The sequence below is a fragment of the Heteronotia binoei genome, chromosome 12, assembly GCF_032191835.1.
Source record: "Heteronotia binoei isolate CCM8104 ecotype False Entrance Well chromosome 12, APGP_CSIRO_Hbin_v1, whole genome shotgun sequence".
Lineage (NCBI taxonomy): Eukaryota > Metazoa > Chordata > Lepidosauria > Squamata > Gekkonidae > Heteronotia > Heteronotia binoei.
In genome coordinates, this window is record NC_083234.1 from 12,264,756 (window position 1) to 12,281,872 (window position 17,117).

The following is a 17,117-nucleotide window of genomic DNA, read 5'->3' on the forward strand; positions in this document are numbered from 1 at the left end:
AGAAGGATGTTGAAAGCAGTAATAGAACAAAATTGGCGTCCAGTATCACCTTTAAGACCCGCAAAGCTTTATTCAAAATGTAAGCTTTCTTATGCATGCATGCTTCATCAGACAATGGAATGGGGTACAGTGAGCAGAGCTACATATAGCTGATGGGCAGTGGTTAAGAATGCAAAGTGGATAAAAGTTAGGATCCAATGGCAAAATGTTAGCAGTAATGTTAGCTGTCTTGTATGGCAACTACTCTGTGACTCTTCCTAACTGGGTGGTTCCTATTTCACTCTCAGAGCAAGAGAAGTTTGGTCCACATATTTGACTTCATGAGAATCACTGCAACCGTTCCAGGAGACTTGTTTTGCAGTTGTGTTGCAGATAGAGCATGAGGAGCAGAAGCAGACATCCCAGGGCTGACTGCAAGAGAGGCTAAGTGAGAGCGTTGGAAAAGTGCTGAGCCTGTATATGAGGGGTGGGTGTAGTGTGTTTAGCATATTTTAATTTTGAATAGAGAGAGTTGTACATTTTTCTGGTATGTTCTTACTGGAAAATAGTTTGAAAATAATGGGATGATTTCTTCAGAAGATGTCTCAGCACTATTCATCATAACTTTTTAAGAGGACATCAAAGTATAGGTGTGCCGGTTGCTGTACCTAAGTAGAACTATAGTTAGGCCTTTGGTTTACTTTAGGTTATAAAACCAGTTCCTTGCTGTCTAACATAGGAATGGCAAAAAAAGGAAAGGAAAGTTATACCATCAGGTATCCAGAAACCTCAACAGCATGGTGCCTGTCATTATGACAACCAAATTGTTACGAAATAGTGAACAAGCTTTTGGGTTCCCCAGAAATCTTCAGCAGAGTGAGAACCAGTGTGGTATACTGGATGAAGTGTAGAATAAAGTTCATTGGACAGTAAAAAATAAAGTATGCTTGAACACAAAAGCTCACTCCTTGAATAAAACTTTGTTGGCCTTAAAGTTGTCACTGCACTCTGATTTTGTTCTGTTACTTCAGACCAACATGACTGCCCAACCTGGATAAAGAGTAGAATTACGGCGAGAGGCTCAAGTTGAATTCCTTGTTCAGCCATGTAGGTTACTTGTTGATTTTTAGGCCGGTCATGGTCTCAGCCTTCCATATCTCACAGGAGTGTCTTGGGGTGAAATGGAAGAGGAGAGAACTATTTGTACCATCCCAAGCTCCTTGGGAGAAGGGGAAGATTAGGCTAGATGCTCAACCCAAAAGGGAGGGTAGGGATAAAAAAGAGATTTCAGGGCTTGTGACATTTTGGTTGGCCAATAAAAGGTATTCTGGTGTTTCTGGATGGCTATTTGCAGTCTTTGTTAGGGGGAATATCTAAATTGAGCTGTCAAAGAAAAGGCTTCGTCATTGGGAAGATGATTACTTAGCAATGTGATAACTCTGGTTATGGAGGTTTCTTGCTCTCAGCTACAAGATGTGCTACTCAGTCTGGCTTTTATTAACACTGCATCAGCTGAAATTAATCTCCAGCTTTTCTGATAAAAGATGAGTGTATTCCTGTGCTTTTACCTTACCGGGGAGCCCGCATGTTCCGGTCGTAATTTGAAAGAGGTCCAGATATAGCTGGTATTCATATTGTTAAAAGAAAGCAGTCATGTTTTGCTTCCCTCTCTCAGTAGAAACTTGAAATCTGGTTTGTACCTAGTGTTATCTAGCTCAGGTTAACAACTCACCCTCCACTCCATTTTTAGACTGCATTAAGCTGCCTTGGGTTCTTCTCCCCTGCTCTCCTAATTTTAAAAAAAGAAATTCATCTTGATGAAGAGTTCTGGAGACCTTGGAAGCTTGCTTGTGCTGTTTGTTTGTTTTTAAGTCACAGGCACTATAGTGCTTTGTGTTTCCATCCCCGCCCCCCAATAGACCACCATGGCCATTATTTGTGATCTTCAAGGTGATAGAGAAGTGATGGTGGAGTTATCTGATGTTGAAACAAGGCATAGTCTGTAAACAGCCAATGTAAAAATGCACAGACTTCCTTTTCCTGAGCATTCTAAAATACTTGCTGATGCTGGTGAAACTTAGCTTTCTGTCTGTTGTCCAGATGTAGTAATAGCAGTGACTGGCATGATGGGAAGGTTCCACTTTTCATGCTTCTTTGTGTGACCTCTGCCCTAGAAGACCCTCTCTTTGTAATGGTGATATGGTCCCTCCCTTCTTCAGCTCTGACTTTATAATCTTTCTTTTTAATGGAGAGAAATGTTCAGGTCTATCCTTTCTGCAAGTCAGTTTCAGGCATGGTGCTTTATAATGTCGTTTTACTTGCAAGCAATATTCCCTGTAAGCTGTGGAGTCTCATGAGCACAAATTCTACTTTGTGAGCTACTGGCATTAAAGTTGTGAGCTATGGCATAAATTAGCCTGGTCTGGAGCAATTTTTCCTGATCTAAGGCAAAAATGTGTGAGCTAGAGGCTAAAAAAATCTGTGAGCTAGCTCACACTAACTCAACTTAGAGGGAACACAGCTTGCAAGGTATACATAACAGCTAGGTCTCAGTTTTGCTCTTATTGTCCATGATCTTTGATAGTCAAAATCTGCAGAGCAGTTTCAAGGTTTCCTGGAGGATACTTCTACCCTCGATTCCTTCCAGTCCGGCTTCTGCCCTGGTCATGGGACGGAGACTGCTTTGGTTGCCCTCACAGATGACCTTAGAAGGCATCTGGATCGAGGCGGGTCAGCGCTGCTATTGTTATTAGATATCTCAGCAGCATTTGTCACATATATATATATATATACATAGATGCCTTATACTGAATCAGACTCTTGGTCAATCAAAGTCAATATTGTCTACTCAGAGTGTTAGCAGCTCTCCAGGGTCTCAAGCTGAGGTTTTTCACGCCTACTTGCCTGAACCCTTTTTAGTTGGAGACGCCGGGGATTGAACCTGGGACCTTCTGCTTACCAAGCAGATGCTCTACCACTGAGTCACAGCCCCATTCATGGCTCTCCAGGGTCTCAAGCTGAGGTTTTTCAGTCCTACTTGCCTGAACCCTTTTTAGTTGGAGATGCCGGGGATTGAACCTGGGACCTTCTGCTCACCAAGCAGATGCTCTACCACTGACCCACCATCACGGTTGATTATGATCTCATGACCCACCACCTTGCTGATGTCAGAGTTCAAGGGGTGGCCTTACAGTGGCTTTCCTCCTTTCTCTTGGCGGCACCCACTTGAATGTGGTGTGCCACAGGGAGCTATTCTTCCACCAATGATGTTTAACAACTACATGCGCCCCCTTACCCAGTTTGCCCGAGGTTTTCGGCTGGGTTGTCACCAGTATGCAGATGACACACAGCTCTATCTGCTGATGGACAGCCATCCAGACGCTGCTCCAGACCATCTAACCAGGGCGTTAGAAGCCATGGCAGGTTGGTTGCAGTTAAGCCGGCTGAAGCTAAATCCAACTAAGATGGAAGTCCTGTACCTGGGTTGGGGGGGACCAAGATCGGGCATCCGACTACCCACCCTAGATGGCCGGCTCAGAAGGTGAAGAGTCTGGGGGTGACACTAGATGCCTCCCTCTCTCTGGAGGCCCAGGTCACAACAATTGTGCGGTCTGCCTTTCACCATCTGCGGCAGGCTAAACAGCTGATACCCTATCTGACATCCCAAGACCTAGCTACAGTGATCCATGCAACGGTCACTTCCAGGTTGGACTACTGTAACTCGCTCTATGCAGGCTTGCCCTTGAGGCTGATCCGGAAACTTCAACTGGTGCAAAATGCGGCAGCGTGGCTCCTAACTGGATTGCCTATACGGGCAAGCAGTCGACGGATGCTGTACGCACTGCACTGGTTACCAGTTGAGTACCGGATCCGTTTCAGGGTTTTAGTATTGACATTCAGAACCTTACGCGGCCTGGGAGCGACATACCTGCGGGACCGCCTCTCCCCATATGAGCCACGAAGGGTGTTGCGATCGGCCAACCAACACCTTCTGGCCATCCCTGGCCCCAAGGATGTCCGACTTGCCTCGACTAGGCCCTTTTTGGCCCCGGCCAAAACCTGGTAGAATCATCTCCTGGTGGAGGTGCGGGCCCTGCCGGATTTGTTACCCTTCCGCAGGGCCTGCAAGACAGAGCTGTTCCGCCAGGCATTTAGTTGAGGCAGGTGGGCGTCCTCTACCTGTTGCCTATACCATCGGCTGCTCCCCCTCACCGTGATCTATCATCTGTCCCTTTATATTCGGGCCACTGAATGATTACACCTAAAGTTGCACTATGTGCCGCCCGCCTCTGCTATTTAATGTTGATGTAATGTTGTTTTAAATTGTATTTATTGATTTTATTATATGTGACTGGTTTTTATCTGTATGTGATCCTCCCTGAGCCCGTCTGGGAAATGGCGGAATTTAAGTGAACCAAATAAATAAATAAATAAATAAAATGAACCTTTGGCTCTTCCTGGAGTTTGTGTATAGTCTGCATGCGTAGTACTTGTTTCTTCAGTCTTTGTTGCATCAAGCTGCGCATAAATTTGTTGTCTGCCTAAAATAACCGTACAAATTTTCTTTGAAGGAAGAGGTACAAATTCAAGCCTTGCAGTGCTCAAAGTTCCCTGAGTCTAGGAGCTGCCACTGGATGCTTTATTTCCTCTTGGCTTTGGATCTGATACCAGGGTGGATACTTTGTGGCCAGAGCTGAACTTGTTCATTCTTCAACTTGCAGATGATCTCATCTTTGATGCTTTTTGTATTAAAATAACTACTCTCTCTTGTATACTAAGACTATCAGAAGGCCTGGCTTAGGTTTTCCTCTTTGACTGAAGGCAGGCAGGTGACTGGAGTTTTTCATTTATTGTGGAGCATAAGGCTAGTGGCGCCCTCACCCTCTATATATTCATCAAGACCACTTTTTAAAAATCCATCTGTACTTCTAAGGATAAGGTGGATGCTATGCTAAGAAGACCAGTGAATTTGAAAGAAAGCCTGTTATGCGAGTTTAGTTGATTTACAGTTTTATTTTAATTAGTTGCAAAATGGTCTTTATTTTATTTATGTTATCGTCTGCTTTTCTTGCTGAGACTCAAGGCTGATGCAGTCAGATAGCATGAGACAACCAGCAAGCAGTGCAGTAGGCTTAGGAATTACAGAATTAGAGAACAATGCAAACAGTCTATCTAAGGTTGATTACGTTAAATCATGAAGACCAGTTTGGAAGCAGAAGCTAAATTCTATAATTCCTTCTCTCCCCCCCTCCCACTTTCATTGTATATCCCCAGCTCTGTAAATGATCAAAACTGCAGGATACAGTTCTTAAGCACTTTTCAGAATTGGATTGCAGTGCTCTTGCTGAGGAAGGCAACACATTTCAGTGAAAAACATACATTTTATTTTATTATGGTTCTCCATTATAGCTTCTGTCTTACAAACAAAACTATATTCAGTCTCTGCCCTGTTCACATTTCTGGTATGTTTCTAAAGGGCTTCTAAAGTGAATTTAATAATATCCCTCTTCTGTGTCTTTTGGGAAGCCATTCCAGAATGTACATTTTTCATTTCCCTTTAACTGTACTGCCTCTTAAGTAATACTTGAGAAATAGTAGAGAGGGAATTCATTAAGAATACGAAGTCTTAGGGTCATCCATTTGCTCTATAATATATTTTAGTCATGCTCAAAATATAACAGCAGTCTTTTTAACATGTCTCCCTTTTCTTGAGCTTTTTTTTTTTTTTTAAACTTATGCAGTTTTAATGCCTTTTTGGATTTATCCTTGGCTTTTACTGAATTGACAGGGTGACAACATCTGTATTTCTCAGTTCATGGTCATACAGAATTGCATAACACACACAGACACACAAAGAGAGAAGCGTTCTTCTGTCCTAGGCTGAAAGCAGGCAAGCTGGCTTTGGACAGTTTTGTTCTGTCACTTGTCACAAACGACACATGGTTGAGTGAGATAAAGGTTTTTATTTTTCTTCTGTGACATGCCAGGACTTAGATGGGATTCTGAAATAACAAAAATGATCAGCACTTTAGTCTATTGTGTGGCTGTAAAAACCCTGCATGTACCTGCTTCCCTTTCTATGTGCAGTCTGATAAAGCTGCAGGGAAGCTAATCATTGCATTGTGCAATGAGCCTACTGCTGAGGCTTTGCAAAAATGCTATAAAATAATTCTGGAGGAAATTGTGTCTTTCAGAAGTTGATATCTATTTTGTGCATTTTCTGTCAGATGCATTTTTAGAACTGTGTCAAAAGCCCCTGCTACTGTAATAATGAAATAGGTAGGCAGGAAGATTTATGTACAAGATTTTTTGATTGCTGCTTTGCCCTTTTGTCCAACTGTCTCTCCTTTGCATAGATGTACTTCCTTTTGGGACTGTTGGAAATGTTAGTAAGTCTTCATGGTAGTTGAGACATCTTGGTTAATGGAAAACAAGGCGTCACTTTCCGAAGCACACTGATTTTTCTATGAAATTTAGTGCTTTCAGTTGCTTACTGAATTTGTCTTACTGAAAAGTAGAAGATTTTAAAGTGTTTACTCATTTTGTTGCTTTGATGAATTGTCATACTTGTGTAACTAAACAGTATTGGTAGCCTCTTTCAACAAAATAAGCAAATATTTCTAGTCATTAAGTTAAACTTTTCTTTACAAAGGATGTGGGCATTTTCCTGTGGTATCTGTTGGAACAAGGTTTTCCAAACTTTTGGTCTGGAGAGCCCTAATTTAGTTCTGGCAATGTGTCAGGAGCCCTAAAGTAGCTTATTTTCAATTCAGTAGGTACCCAAATAAATAAAGAGGCATGGTTTTTGATTCTATTTTTATTTATTGTATCATTCTTAGAATTGGTGGAAAAAAGATTTTGTATCAAAACAATAATAGCAAAGTAACAGGTTGACGATCGTTGGAGATGTTTTTGTATTTTAATGGGAAGGGTTGCACTTGTTTCTTTTGTTCACTAATATAATACAGAAAGCTGGATTCTTGTATTAGGTGCGGCATCAAGTCTGTTCTGTATTCTTGTTTTATTGTAGCTCAATATAAAAATCCAGTTTCACACAAATTGTTCTCAAAAAGGCCCCCCCCCCTTCGCCCTATTTCTCAGAGGAGGGCCTCTCCAACCTTCTTGATAGGTGTACAGGCAGAACAGTTTGAAGTCCAGTAGCATCTTAATGACCAACAAGATTCATGGAGTATAAGCTTTCAAGAATCCAAGCCCCCCTTTGTCAGACATGAGTAGGAAATGAGATCTTTTGGTCTTTGTATTCCAATCAGAAGATGGAAGGGGTGTTGTAAAGAAGGAACTCAGGATGCAGAAGCGCAATGCATATTGTAATCAGCTTGATTAGAGCTGAGGGGAAATGCTTAGGGCAGGCAGTTTTAGCAAAGTCAGCAAAGCAGAGTGCAGTAAGGTAGAAAACATGGCTCTGTAGCATCCTTGGGACAGTGGGAAAAGTAGTCAAGTGCAATAACCCAACTGAAGTAAAAAGAAGACAAAGGCAGGCAGCCCTCTCTTGCTCTCTAAGGCCCTTCTGTGCCCATTGCCCATCTCTCCCACTTAGCTGCATCCCTCCCTGTTGGTTGGTTCCTGCAGAAAGAAACCTGAGCACCTGAAGTCCATGCTTTTCCCTGCAGAGGCTGCTTTTGATCTGAGGAGGGATGTGAAGAGTATCTCCACACACTTTCATTCCCTCTGCTGCTGGCACAGTGTAAGCAGTAAGGTGGACTTGGGTCACTTTGTCTACTCAGTGTGAGAGACTCCTCTGATGGGGCCCGGAAAGGGGAAACAAAGGAATGGAGTGTCGCTTGCTGCTGGCTCAAAGTGAGCATCCTCTGCATTGGGGAAGACCCACTACCTTGCAGAGCCTCTGGACCTATCTTGCAAAGCCTTGGGGTGCCACAGGGCAGACTTCAGGAAACCCTGTGTTAAAACACTATATATAAGCTCTTTAATGCAGGACTTGCTGTCTACCAGCAGAACCTGAAACTGAAGTACTAAGTATTAACTCCATATACAATGTATTACGGACTGCACCAGCTGTTATGGAACATATCCCAGGGAGCAGCAGTCTAGTAGGAGCACGCTGTTAGTCTGTATTTTCTCTCTTTCTCTCTCCCCTCCCCAAGAAAAAGTTGCAATTCGGGGTCATTGCCATTTACCAGAACTAGACAGTTATCATCAGGCTTATTGTTCTGCTGGGAGACAGACCCAAACTGAAGCGTGATTTTCTGGTTTTGAAGAAAGCTGTGGGGTTGAGGTAATTACTTGGGTGGAGACAGTTAGCCAAACACATGTAAACCTCTCCTTGTGTTGAACTATTTGTGACATGAATTAGTACCGCTTACAGAGGATTTAAGTTTGAGAACAGTAGTAATACCAAGTATTTTCAGTCTGTTGAGAACATCCCCTTTGGATCCAGCCTGAAGGAAACCAGTTAATGAATCTTCACATTTCATACTGATTGAAGAAGGGAAAAATTCTTCATAGTGGCTGCTAGAATACTGGATGGATCAATTCTTTTACCATCTTCTGTATCCAGTGACTATTACATGATATTTCATCTTTGACAGAGCTTGTAGTTTTTACCTGCTCAAAGGAAATTGTTACTAGAGAGGGTGAGAATTGCAACTTGCTACATCTTATGCTGCCGGAAGAACGGTGGCTCACTGGTAGAGCAGAAGGTCCCAGGTTCAATCCTTGGGATTTCCAACTAAAAAGGGTCCAGGTAAATAGATGTGAAAAACTTCAGCTTGAGACCCTGGAGAGCTGCTGGCAGTCTGAGTAGACAATACTGACTTTGATGGACCAAGGGTCTGATTCAGTATGTATCTTAATTCTTGCCATCAGAAAGTCGGGGGGGGGGGGATTCATGTAGCAAGCAGATTTGAATATTAATTAACCTAATACAATGAAAAACTAACCTCCTCAATAGCGTGTTGTTGTATACAGTATTATATTGTGAACAAAATCAGTCGCATGAAAACAAAAATACCTTTGAAAATATGTGATGACAATGTATATAGGAATTATTATAATCTGGACCATCACATCACTGACCAGTCCTCCTAAAAGGACAATAAAATCCTTTGTTTAAACATGCAGTGTTTCCTGAGTATTTGAATGGAGTTATTTATGTGCTGCCTTCTGTTTTGAATATGGAATTGATACTGAAATATTTTTTAAAAAAAAGTTTTATCCTATTTATGTGGTTACAGCTTTGAGACTGTAGTCAAAAAGTGGATTATACATTTCTTAAATTCCATTCATAGAGGAATATGTAGTACCTGTGTATTTAAGAAGAAAACAGTGACAAGCAGCACATTCTGTACCATAATCTTCATCTACAAATCTCCTAACAATGTTTTAACTTCCTCTTCAACTTGAATCTTTTTGAAGCATTTTGGCAGTGGCCAGGGAGCCCTTCTCTGGTGGAAGGGTAATATGTAAATTAAAAATAAGCATTTCTTTTTTTCTTCTGTGAGCAGCAGTTCTTGCAAGGAGTGCTCTGATGAGGCAGGGAGAAACATTCAAAATTGAAATAAACCCCCAGACACAGTAAAACCATAAAGAAACCATAATACTGTAAAAGAATGAATGAAATACAAAACAAGATGCCCTCTTTAAGACACACGGGAAGACTTGTTGATTTAGTGTGGATTATGAATACAAAGGTGAAACAAAATGCAGAACACTGTTGTTATGAATAGGAGATTATAAGAAGCAGTCATATTAATAAATTAATTATTTTAAATTATGTGCTGCCCAAATCGTATTAGTGAACATAGTTCTGCCTCTTGTTAACGTTCTTTCCGTTTCTGGGGGGTTTTTTGAAGGGGGGGGGGAGTGGGGAATTTTTTATTTAAGCAGAGCTTTATTCTCTTTGCATCTCTTGGAAACATCAAATAGAAAATGTCAAATTAAAAAAAAAACCATTTGTGTGAGGATTCTTGCTGCATATAAATATCTTCTGGGAATTTGTCCTAGCAGATTTGCTAGCTTATTTAGCTGTAGTCACATTAATCTGTGTGCTGCCATTTTTACAACTTCATAAATATAATCATGTGGTATGAATTAAGAACAAACCCTTTATTTATTAATTGTATATCCCATACTGTTCCAATCCCTGACCACCCCAGCCAGCAGAAATCAGTCTTGAACTTTTATCATGTTATAAATTTATATAGCTGCTGCTTCTTAGTAGGTAGTTTCGTATATCCCATCTTGCTACTTGATTTGACTTTCTTGTATCTATGTGTTCTGTAGAGCAGCAAAAAAATTCTGTCATTGACTTGCAAGAGCAAATAAACATGGCAGTCTTGTCCACGGGATGAGATAGTTGTGTAGCCTCGTCAGGTTCCCCTTCAAGTTCATATCTGGTTTCTGTGTAATCTAATCTGTGTGGGTTGTCATACTGTTTGTCAGATGCCTTTCAGTGTCCTGCCATTAATGACCAAAGTATTGCTGTCTCTGTTAGAAACACATTGTTCTCTTCAGGATTGCAACAGGATGTGCTGACTTGGGAGATGCACTTTAAGCCTCTAAACTTGTTTAAACAGCTCAGCGAAATTATTGCTTCTGTTATGATCTCATTGGGGGATGCGGCATGAAGCACAAGGTGTGAATTAACCAGAAGGGCCTCTGGTGTGGATAAAGAAATGGCATGTACAAACTGCCAAAGGGAGAACTGCCTCACTGCCTGCCTGTAACCACACGAATGAGGTGTGGCTTTGCAAGGGCAGCATGCTTGGAATGGCTTAATCCTCTGCTGTACAAACTGTGTGCTGCAGAGAATTCTAAGTTATTCAGGCAGTTTTCACTGCACTTATGTGCCCTGTTCTGGCCCAAAAGAGTTCCTGTTTGTTTAGGAAGTACACTTCAGACTTGTGGTTTAGATAGAATCCTAGTTTGTCATGTCACATGACAGAGTATTTGGCTAGCTTTTAATGTTGATAATTGAAAGCTAATGGTTGTGAACATAAGAGTGTAAGAGAAACCATGTTGGCCCATCTAGTCAATCAGGCCAATGTTGGCACATGCAATCAATCAGGCCAATGACCCTTCTAGTCTGAACACTGTGTCAAAGAGTGACCAAAACCCAGATGCCATAAGGAAGCCCAGAAACAGGGCCAGAACTCCAGAAGCCCTCTCACTGTTGCCCCCCCCCCCCAAGCACTAAGAGTACACAGTGTTACTGGCCCCAGACATAGTGTTCCATTGTGGCCAATAGGACCACTGCTCCATATGTTTATCTAATCCCCTCTTAAAGCTGTCTGTTCTAGTAGCCACTACCACTTCCTGCAGCCATGAATTCCATATGTTAATTACTCTGGATGAAGAAGTACTTCCTTTTATCTGTTCGAAGCTTACTGCTTATTAATTTAAGTGCCCAGAAGTTCTTGTATTGTGAGAAAGGGAGAAAAGTACTTCTTTCTCTACCTTCTCTATCCCATGCATAATTTTGTAAACCTCTATCATGTCAGTCATCATTTCTCCAAGCTAAAGAGCCCTAGCCTCTTCAGCCTTTCATCATAGAGAAAGTGTTCCATTCCCTTAAATATTTTAATTGTCCTTTTCTGAACCTTTTTCCAGTGCTATCTTTTTTTTTTTTAAGATGCAGTGACCAGAACATTGCATGGTATTCCAAATGAGGGTGTACTATAGATTTATACAGGGGCTTTATAATACCGGCTGACATTTTCAGTCCCCTTCCTAATAAACCCCATATAGAGGTTTATTTGCCTTTTCTGTTGTGGTTGCAAACTGAGTCAACATCTTCGGTGAGTTATCTACCAGGACTCTAGAGCTGTCTCCTGGTCAGTAACTGCCAGTTCAAACCTCATCAACGTATATTTATAGTTAATATATTTTGCTCCAATGTGCATTACTTTGCACTTGCCCATGTTGATCCTCATTTGCCGTGCTGGCACCCACTCACACAGCCTCAACAAATCTCTGTGGAGCACCTCACAGTCCTCCCTCATTCTTGCTGCCTAGTACAATTTAGTGTCATCTGCAAGCTTATCCACTTCATTGCTCACTCTCAACTCCAGATCATTAATTTACAAGTTAGAAAGCATTGGACCTAGTACTGAGCCCTGTGGTACACCACTGCCTACCACCTTCCACTGTATAAACTGCCCGTTTATATTCACTCTCTGTTTCCTGATAATTAAGCAGTTTTTAATTCATAAGTGGGCTTGTCCTTTTATCCGATGACTGCTGAGTTTACTTAGGAGCCCATGATGAGGAACTTTATCAAAAGCTTTCTGGAAATCTAGGTAAACAGCTACTGAGTCACCCTTGTTCACATGTTTATTCACTCCCTCAAAGAACTCTAAACTTGTAGTGAAACAGGATCTTCCCTTAAAGAATCCATGCTGATTCTTCCTCACTAACTGTTGTTCATTAGTGCCTACTATTTCTATCTTTGATAACAGATTTTACCAATTTACCCAGTATTGGAAGTTAGACTGACCAGCCTGTAATTTCCCAGATCTCTTCTGGAATCTTTTTTTAAAAATGAAGGTTACATTAGCTACCTTCCAGTCCTTGGGAATGGAGGCAGATTTTATTGATAGATTGCATATTTTTGTCAAAAGATCCACAGATTCCCATTTGAGTTCTTTCAGAATTCTTGGATGTATGCCATCTAGGCCTGGTGATTTGTTGGTTTTTAATTTGTCTGTCAGTTGTAGGACCTCCTATCTTCCGCAATACAGAGGCAAAAAATGAATTCAGCTTCTTTGCAGTTTCCCTATCATTCATTAGTAATCCTTTCACCCCTTGGTCATCCAAGGTACCCACTGCTTCCATGGTTGGTTTTCTGCTTCTCATGTACGTGAAGAAATTTTTTTATTGTTGGTCTTTGTTTTTCTGCAATATGTTCCTCATAGCCCATTTTTGCCTGTCTGATCACCAACTTGTATTTTATTTGCCAAAGCCTATGCTGTCTTTCATTTACTGCTTCCATTACTTTGTTCATTAACCATGCAGACCTCTCTTATACCTATTCATACATTTTGTAATCTCCATTATACATTTTCTCTGAGCTTCCATGATTGTAGTTTTAAATATTCTCCAAGCTCTGTGACAGGATTTGACCCTCTTTACAATTCCTTTCAGTTTCTTCCTCACAAGCCCACTCATTTGAGAGAAGTTACCCCTTCTAAAGTTAAATGTGGTTGTGTTGATCTTTTTTGGACAACTCCCTATTTACATAAATGCTAAACTTAATAGCATAATGGTCACTGTTCCCAGCTTGTGCTGTCGCATTTACATTTCTCACTAGGTCTTGATCATTACTTAGAACCAAGTCCAGGATAACCTCACCCCTGGTAAGTTCTGTGATTATCTGCTCCATGGCACAGTCATTATCTAGAAACTCAATCTCTTTCTCCTGACTTGAACTCATATTGACCCAATCAATGTGAAGGTAGTTAAAATCACCCATTAATGATACAGTCATTTCATCTAGCCACTTTCCTTTAGATTTAGTTTTTTGTCAAATTTTGAACTGGTATTTTAGACGAAGACTAGAAGGTTTTGGGATGAAGAATGTTGGAGGTGGGTCATCTGACCATAGCAAGAGCACCAGATTTATTTGCAGAAGACAGTTTTTAGAGAAGTGTTGTGCAAAATCAAAGAAAGTTGCAAGTTTGAAAGTTCATCCACGTGTCAGCTATCAAAAGTAAAGCTAGCACTAGCTTTTTAAGAGTTTATCAGCTCCTCTGGTGCACTTGAGACCAGTTTTGTTCTTTGCATAACGAAACACAGCATGTAGTAGAGAAAATAGCAACCTATCCTTTTTCCAGGTGTTAGATTCTGTGAAAGAGAGTTAAAAAAAAAGTTTCCTTCCACTCTCCCCTCCCCACCAGTGATATAGTCCCAAAAAAAGCCTTGCTTTGTGTTTTTGCTGTTCATATCAAGTGACCCTCCCATGAACTGTATATGTTCTGAATATGCAATAAAACTTTCTTGATCCCATCTCCTTAATGTGGAGTTTTTGGAGCTGAAGCACTCAGGTTACCAGTTACCCGGAAAGCAGATGTTAGACAACACCAATCCAGCTGCTTCCAAGCAGCAAGGAACAAGAAGCACAGCACAGTTTAAACAAATGGAATGATGGAGGTGACTTTGGTTACAGAATTTTAAAAAGCTGTCCATGTTTGTGGCTGCATCACCCAAACAGTAAAGACAGGATAGTGAATCTTACTTATAAACACCACCCTTCACAAAAGTAATGGGTTATCCTGAATAAATATACCTCACTTTAAGGCATTCTGGAAATACAAAACTATCAAGTGATGTTTGTTATAATTCTTTTAGTAAACAGTTTTATTTTCTATATGTGTGATGTCCCAGACCTTAGTCAGCTCTTTTGAATATTCTGAAATATGTTTTGCTCTCTGCTTCCTTGCTAATAGTATCTTGGCTGCTGTGAGGAGATTTCCATATCAAGGCCCATTGCTGCTCATTAACCTGAGGAAAAGTCTGAAGATAATAACTTTTGTCTGATGCAAGGGCCTAAATTCAGTAATTAAGTAGCTGGTGGCCTCTTTGCTGCCCACTTTTTGCACAGAACAGAGTTTTCCCACATTCTTTTCTGTTCCTACAGCCCAACCCAAGCATCCATGCATTGAGGTTTCCCTGTGTCTTTCTCCATTTCTGGCAGCCCCTTCCAGAGCATTTCCTGAGTTGTGGGTCTTGTGGGTTGGGAGGGCTGCAGCAAAGGAGAACAAAGGGGTGAAATAGCTCCTTGTTCCTCTTCTGCGAGCGCTGCTTCACCAAGGAAAGGGCTTGATTTCATCCCTTTGTCCCTCTTCTGTCTAACCCATCAATTTGTGCATCTGTTCCTCCACACTGATCCCTTGACCCCAGGAATGTGCAGAAGCAGCCATCGGAATGGAATGGGACATCAGATAAGCAATGCAAAAAGATTTGGATTGCAGAAATCCAAAGCAGAGTCGAAAGCAAAGTAAGAGCATAAGTTAATATGTTGTGTCAACATGAGCTCTGGAGTTCTGCACCAACTGGAGATGCCAAGATGAATTTGAAGGGAGACTTATGTAGTGTGCTTTACAGTAATCTAGTCTCAGTGTTTCCATAGTGGGGATCCAGTTGGCCTGATTGGCCGAGTCAAGGTTAGGGGGGCCATCTTCTGAGTCAAACACAGTTGGAAGAAAGTTTGTTTGTTTGCAGCTGCATTAACTTGCTTCTCCAGCAGTAGTGCTAAATCCAGTATAACCCTGAGACTCTTAACAAGAGTCGGCTGAACCCCATTAAAAGAGGGAAGCACAATGTCCTTTGAGATCTCTGCCTTCCCAACCAGAATTCCTCTGCCTTTTCAGGATGTAGTTTCAATTTGTTCATTTTTAGCCATTTAACCACAGCAGACAGGCAGTAATTCAGGACCTTTACAGCATCACCAGGTTTGACTAAGGAGCTACGGAGGCAGGTACCCTCATGGAACCCACAGAATAGGTCCCAAACTGAGGACAACTTGCTTCATGGAGCGTCCTTTTGAGTTTGGTTCATGAGGAATACTGTGAACCAGTCCAGCAGAGATCTCTTGATACTTCTGTTTTCAAATACCTCAAAAAGATAGCATGGTCCACTGTATCAGAGGCCACAGACAGATCCAGCAGGAGCAACAAAAAGGCATGGCATTTGTCTGCTTTTAGATAGAAGACATCAACTTAGATCTGCTGGGGCTTCTTTGTCCCATAGTGTGGCTGGAAGCCAGACTGAAAATGGTCTGAAGCAAAAGAACACAGGAAAATGTCTGTGCTTGGGTAGCTAGATATGTGTCAAGTTTGTCTTTTTCCAACAGTGGGCAATCTTTGCACAATACTACTAGTGTGCAGAAACAGATTTTCTAGACTATATTTTTTGTACCAAGACAAAAAGCAGTTTCCTTTTAGGATGTAATGCTCCAATGAAAAGTCTTGTATTTTGAAATACCTGCTTCTTATTTACTTACTTCTTTTATATCCAGAGCAGCGCATTGTTATCCTCGCCTCCATTTCATCCTCACAACAATCCTGTGAGTTAGGTTAGGGTAAGTGCTGTGACTGGCCCAAGGTCACACAACAAGCTGCATGTCAGAGATGGGATTCAAACCTGGCATGTTTCATATCCTAGTTTGGCTCTTTACCCCCTACATGACACTGGCCCTCTTATATTCCTTTAAAACTGCTGTTTGAAAAAGACAGATGAGGTGTTTAACTACTATTGAGAAGTTGTAAAAGGTTCTATAATGAAGAAAGATTTGGTCTGTAAAATATATACAGGTCTGATAAAACTAAATCGGAGGAGAATAAAATAGAAACATGGCAGGAAAGATTTAAACACACACATATAAAAAAGAATGGCTCATGTACAGATCAGGATACCTTAATCTGCATTCATTAAAAAGTTTATTTTAGAGGCCTACGTTGTGTGCCCTATATGCCTGCTAGACAGAGCTTTATTTTTTGTAGCAGGAATGCGTTTGCATGTTTGGCTACATCAGGGGGGTGTAGCCTAATATGCTAAGGAGTTCCTGCTACAAAAAAAGCCCTGCTGCTTGATTAAGGCATACTGTATAAGTAGCATTTGTTGGAGATTTAACTATAATGGCAGTCCCCTTGCTATTGGGGATATTGTATTGAAATGGGTGACTTGGGTGCTAATTTGATTTTATATTTATTCAAGGGTCTCAGTAAATTTGAAAACTTGTTTTTCATAAGTTTTTTCCTCCTCTTGCTCTTTATCTGCAGAAAAATAAGGTAGTAAATAACTGTATTGGATAAGAAAACAGTTGGTGGAGCTGAGAAAGTTACTTTTAATTTAGAGCGGTATGTATTGCTTTGAATCATTGGTGGCAATTAATAAGAAGTATTCTCAGTGATAACATATTAAAAACAATTAAAGTAACTTATCTGCCTGAAAGAGTAAACATACATTCCAGAATTAGGCATAATGGTGGCCCCTCAGATTTCACTGGAAGTAGCTATAAATCTCAGACTGGTGATCTGTTCCTATAGTCTGTCAAAATGATCAAGATGATAAGTTGTGGTTTGCAGTGTGCAGTTGTTGTGGTTTCTAAAGGGGAAGTGGTTCTTGTGGGTGATGATCTGACTGTTTCTGGTACCACATGTGCT

General features: G+C 41.1%; 1 protein-coding gene across 1 annotated transcript in view; it reads left to right on the plus strand.

Annotated features, from left to right (window-relative positions):
* The window catches only part of ARHGEF12 (Rho guanine nucleotide exchange factor 12), a 124,134-nt gene that overhangs the window by 1,402 nt on the left and 105,615 nt on the right, over positions 1-17,117 (plus strand). The gene's annotated exons all lie outside the window — the stretch shown is intronic.